This window comes from Schistocerca serialis, chromosome 1, assembly GCF_023864345.2.
Source record: "Schistocerca serialis cubense isolate TAMUIC-IGC-003099 chromosome 1, iqSchSeri2.2, whole genome shotgun sequence".
Taxonomy (NCBI): domain Eukaryota; kingdom Metazoa; phylum Arthropoda; class Insecta; order Orthoptera; family Acrididae; genus Schistocerca; species Schistocerca serialis.
This window is the reverse complement of record NC_064638.1, coordinates 357,069,889-357,076,554: the sequence shown is the minus strand read 5'-3', so window position 1 is coordinate 357,076,554 and position 6,666 is coordinate 357,069,889.

Sequence of the window (6,666 nt, the reverse complement as noted above, 5' to 3'; positions counted from 1 at the left end):
TGCTTCCCACTGTTGAAGAGCATCTTTCAACACGATCCAGCACCTGTTCATAATGAACAGTGTGACTGAGTATTTACACGACAATAACGTCCCTGTAATGGACTGGCATACACAGAGTCCTGACCTGAATCCTATAGAACACCTTAAGGATGTTTTGGAACGCCGACTTCGTGCCAGACTCCAGGGACAGACACGATACCTCTACTCAGTGCAGCACTTCGTGAAGAATGGGCTGCCATTCCCCAAGAAACCTTCCAGCACCTGACTGAACGTGTCCCTGCGAGAGTGGAAGCTGTCAAAGGCTAAGGATGGGCCAACACCATATTGAATTCCAGCATTACCGATGGATGGCGCCACGAATATAAGTCGTTTTCAGTCAGGTGTCCAGATACTTTTGATTGCATATCCTACAATAAAAAGTCAGTGAATAGTATATCTGGAAGATGAGTAGTCTACACCCATATTAAAAACTTTATTTGCAGTTCACTTATTTTCGTTGTCTCCCATCCATGTTTTATTGCTGCAGTATTATTCTGCAGTAGCGGAATACTGTAAGTATCCTTTTTGTTAGAGTATCAGTTCTTACCAGTCAAAATTACAAAAAATTTAACTGAACACTGAAAAATTCCCAGAATTCTAAAAACCGCGCGGGTTTTCCCGAGTATGAAAAAATTCGCAGGTTTTTCCTGGATCCTATACACCCTGCAACAAGAATAGCCATGACAACCAGTTTTGCATCTGCATGTGAGCCAGTTCAGAATTAACACCGTGTGCTGGCAGCTGAAGCATAGTGGCTGGAACCAGGTGATTTTTGGACCTCAGCAACTCCATTCCTCAGGATTTTATTTTCGCCCAGCCACTATTGTACTGGGTGATACACAAGACTGCTGGCAAGTAGCATCTTCAGTTGGTGGCACAGAGAAGCAATGTTGGCAGTTCTGAATGTTGATTTGATGTAGCTTCTGTACTGGATGTGGTTCAGATATTCTCCACTTAGTTCACTGTACAGCATTAAGGATCTTACCAAATTCACTACTACCTCTTTGACCACTTATGAAGTTTTAAATATTTGTATCTTCAGTTGCAATTCAGTTTTTCTTCAGCATAGTGATATGTTTCACTTTGCCTCGATTGTAAACAGCAGTAGTAGTAGCAGCAGCAGCTTCATAGCCATCCACAGCACGCAAAGACAGGCCACTTTCTTGAGCAGGGTGGCCCTGATGAGAATAAAAAACTGATTTTCCCTCTCCATCATTTCATCAATAGGCCTCCTAATGCATTACTTTGTTGGTCGAGATCTGTTTGGTGTGGGGGGGAAAAAATGGTGCCATGCTGACAGTTAAGCTACCAGCAACTTCCACACCTTGCCTGGAATGTCTGGTTTGGCAAATTTGTGCAGCAAAACCAATATCAAGCAGTCCTTGCTCTTTGAATTAGAGAGTAATTTCTCCTGAGCATCACATCATTGTTATTTTATTTCCACAGAGCTGTTTCTTCTGGGATCTTCACTCCCCTCTCCCCCCATAACTTTTTTGTTCATGTACTTTGACACAGTTCATGAACTTAACCATGGTTTTATCCTTCACTACTTTCAAGAACATTCTTGAAGCCCACTCCAGGACTACCTGATTAGACTCCCAATGTCCAGTACACCATCACACACTTCTCACTTGAACTCATTGTGGGACTATTTGATACATTTAAAATGAATTTACAGTCTAAGCAAATCTGGGGGTGAACACAACTGATGGCACAGAAGATTATCCAGTTAGTCTGGTAAAAAACTCAGAGATACAATTTGAAGGAAATTTTATCCTCTTTACCCTTACAGATAGTCAACTGTGCCAAAAATTGCGTTGTTTCAGAGTTATAGTCCCATTTTTCATGCATTTCTTTTTGACCCCTTTCCCAGCTGAAATTTTGGTCGGGCACTGAAAATTCAGTCGACACCCTAGAAAACTTTGTTATTTTACCTTTCTCATTACCATTTGACTGGACTAAGTGGTGCAGGGGGAACAAACCCATCGTCTCTCACAGGTCAGCCAGCCTGCACCCATGTTCTGTGAATTATGAATTGACAAGGAACACAGATCCCTTCTGGTGTCTAGAGAGTTATACTTAACCCAATGAAAGACCAGTTTAGTCTGTTTGCTTTTTTCAAAATAAGATGAGAAAAAACAAAGCAAATCATCATGGATAACATTCTATAACACCAAAAGTGCAGTTGCCTGCTTATTTTGCAACATTGTTGGTTCAGGCCCATTTCCAACCATCCCCTAAAATTGTTACATTATATAGTGTCCACAATTTTGCATAATGGCAACTAGCCAGCAGACAAATGTGTTTTTCCTAAGATGAGTTATGTTGCAATATGTGGCATGTATTTACAGACCTTTCTGTCACCCACTATTTGGTGTGGAGCCAAAGTGTAACTTACCTGCACATCGATATGTCATGTCATTCATGCATAGATGCACTGTTTTACTAAGTCATTCGTACATCAAATGATCTCTGGGTGCCATTTATGTAATAAATGTATGCACAGACAAGACAATCTCAAAGGTTCCCAGTTACAAACACTTTTTCCAAGAGAAAGTACATTTTTTCCATGTTAAGTGACATTTTCCCTTGAAGCTGTAAATCCTACCAATTCTTTGAATGGTCAAGGTCTTATACACCAGCTTCCCTGCACTTTAGGAAACGAACAAGTAAAAAAAACAATGTTTTGGAAAGATATTTGATGCATGGCTATGTACGAACTGTTTATTTTTGTATTATGAAAGTATACATACAAATTCAACTAAATACAACACAGCAGCTTCTGACTTCCAAAGCACTGAAAATGTAAACTCATGCAATTTTGTAAGCCAATCACACCTCATGTCACATGATCTCACAACCTGATGACAGCAGATATTCAGAGCATAGGACATGTCAGCCAATAGCTGTATCACCTAAGTAGTGCAAACACACAAATGGAAAAAGCTACAAGAAAAGCTAAGCTTTCACATATAATACTGGTAATAAAAATTTTATGATTTTTTCTGGGGGTGTGAGCGATTAGGTAGGATCCTATGTGGACAGCTTGAATTGCAGCAGATGAATGTTTCTTACAAGTATGATTACAAATATCACTGTTGCGCACTGAACATTTCACGAGTTACCTGGGGAATACATAGAAAAGCCAATTACATCTGAAATTGCTGAAGATCTCACCTCACACTTACTGTTTGAGGGATAATTAAACTTTTTCCATCATTATTGTGTAATTTATAATCTATGATAGAACTAAAATAAATATGGAAACTAACCTTTAAGCATGGTCTTATTTAGCTATGTGTTATCCTGTAAGGTATATCGAACAAATGTGCCAGAAAAATTTTAAATAATGGGATATGGCTGGTCTTCTGGGCTCAATTTTTCTGAGTGGCTATTCCACAAAGTATGTTTTGAATGAGAGTCAAACACTCCATTATTTAAGAAATTCACTGCGTCTTGTCACGTGTAACAATTTACTTTGAATAAAACGGATTTACTGTAAAATTAACACATATACCACCATTCACAATATTTTCCTGCAATCTATTAGACAACAGCGCATTTTTTGCAATAATTTTATTTTGGGTGTTATACTCTCATTTGTTTTATTGCTCCAGTATTATTCTGCAGCAGTGAGAAGTGAAATTCTTCATTAGAGTATCAGTTCTTGCTCAAAATTACAAAAATTGATCTGAAAACCAAAACAAAAATTCTCAGAATTCTAAAGATCCCCAGTTTGTAATAGGCATATACACACGAATTCTGCAACAAAATGTTTATTCAGAATTACTGGAAATGCAAATATTTTGCACTGTGATCGGCCACTTGGCTAAACAAGATGTTTAGCAGAATTATGGGAAATCATGTCTAGAAGTGTATGAGACTTATGTGATGAAAAAAACTTCCACCAGACTCCAAAGGGGCAAGTGCTCCCTCCTGTGGACACCTACTGATAAGTAAATGGCATCTAATTATAAAGCCACCTTTTCCAGTGTTCTCTATTTGTTTACATGGTAGCTCAACAGAATAATGACCCTCCATTTTGAAATTCTCTTACACCTGCTTAGTTTCGTAGCTACAAAGGGTACTCTACAGAGGAAGCAGTAAATGATCTTCCTAATGCAGATCTGAGAGTACTGAACACTTAAAATTATATTGTTACAATTTTTCTGAGAATTTGCCACCTGACTGCATACATCATTAAATACTGCTGCAGAAATTTAAAACATTACACCATCTCAGAACCTCATTAACAAATATCACAGGAATAAAACTAAATTCAAAGTGAGAAAACAAGTATGGAGTTCCATACAATTAAATACTTGGCAAGTTTACCCATGACATTTTCAGACCCATTCAAAAATTGACATTTGTATAGATTTATAAATAAAAGCTTTTGGTTAAGGGTCCAAACACAATCAGTATAATAATACAACATGGATACAAACAGTTAACAGCAACAGCCTAGTTAATCTTACAGACTTATCAAAAGAATTTGAGAAAACTAAAATTAGAACAAACAGAACGGCTATCCAGTACTCACCTATAGGATGTGAAAACTACCAGGCCACACACTCACAGGTAGAACAAAGCTTGCAATTTCCTTCCAAAGGAAATGGGAAGGTTAGAAAATGGGGGCAGCTGCCTCAGGAACCCACTTCGTATTGTGGTGCTCCGAACAAAAATTAACTACAGGCACCAGAAATAGTGATGGACATACTGCATGTGTGAAAAATGCTATCCACATTAGGGTAGCCCTTACTTTTCAGCAAGTTTTGTTCCCCTATATTAAGCCGATATGTTTAACACTAGCTCAACCAATGGCAATGCAACCCTTAACAAACATGGGAGTTCCGAAATTTTCAATGGGAAGATCATTCAATTTTTTAAATTTCATGTCATTACTTGTGCACCTTAGCAATGGAAATTAACAAAACTTACCATAAATTTAATTAGCATTAGCTTCATTTCTGGTAGAACATGTATATACAAATTGAAGTCTCCTACTGTGGTTCTTTAGTATGATCAGGCTAACCTCAAGAAATACTGTAGGGATTTTAATGTTTTTTACCTTAATAAACTGATCCACGAGTATTTCGTGCACATTGGCCAAACACGGATAACTGAAATCTTCTGCCACTGAAAACAATGTCGTTGCCCTCTAGCAGTGAATGTGCCATGCAAGGGGGTGCAAGCTCCTTCGTGAGAAACACGACCACACCATAACACCACCTTCTCTGAATTTTGCTATTGGCGCTACACACGCTAACCGATGACGTTCAGTAGGAATTCGCCATACCGACACCCTGCCATTCGATCGCCACATTGTGTACTGTGATTAGTCACTCCACAAAATGTTACGCCACTGTTCAACTGTCCAATGTTTATGCTCCTTACACCAATGAGGCATTGTTTGGCATTTAGCAACATGATGTTTAGCTTATAAGCAGCTGCTTGACCATGAAATCAAATCTTTTCTCGCCTCCCGCCTAAGTGGCATAGTACTTTCAGTGGATCCTGGTGCAGTCTGGAATTCCGGTGACTGACTGGAGAGATGTCTGCCTATTACACATTATGACCCTTTTCAACAGTCGGTGGTCTATCGGCCTGTACACTTTTGTGCTGTATGAAGGACGCAAGACCACTGAACATTGCCAGTTTTTTCTTCCCTCAGATCAGAGATCACAGTTCATATCCCCAGTTCACTGCAAATTTTTAGTTTTTTTAACCTTGAAGTATTGTAATTAATAACAAGAAGATAACCACATGTGATGGAAGACTTTAAAACACAAAGGAATATAACGTTTTTACCAAACAGTTTGAGAACAGATTGTAGCAAAATAACCAGTCAAAAACATGGTTTTTGATTTCTTATGCAAAAAGTAAAATGTTTTATTGGAAGCTACTTCAGCAACGAATGTAGTTTTGCTTTCTTTTTTTACAATGAAATATGGAGCAGGTAACAGTTGTGCCTCCTGAGTTCTGGTCATGCACTGTGTCAATTATTTTATTACATGAAAGTGATTCTGTTACGAAAACGTTCTATTTTTATTAATAACTCAACACAGTGAACCTTAAACACTACCGCTACAACTGACCCATCCACAGATACGTAAGTGCTACTTCTGCGAAATCAAGTCACGATGTTCACACATTTTTTAAAGAATTTCCTACTGCTTTGTTATGACAGCAGGAAATTACTCAGCAACAGTTGCAGGAAGTTTCAGTCTTTCTATTTTTTACTCTTGATCTGTGTTGTTTTAGGGCACAAAACCAACTAGGGTCATACGCACCATGTCAGAACCTTAGAATACCAAGACAAAAAAAGTTAAAACAACTACACCTTTACGCCTACTACTACACCTATAAGCCCAATCGACAGAAGGAAATACAGCTAAAAACAAGGACTTCTTTGCAGAGAGAGGTCCACAAGATATGCCGTAGAGACAACGGAGATCCTGAACTAAAGGTTAGATGTCCGTCATATTGCTACAATAGGAAAAATAAAACATAGTAAACAGCCCATGGATCAGCCAATAACTTAAGATAACAAACATGTATAAGAATGCCACCAGGAAATGGTGAACCACCAAGATTGATGACAATGAGCACAAAGTGGGGAGGGAT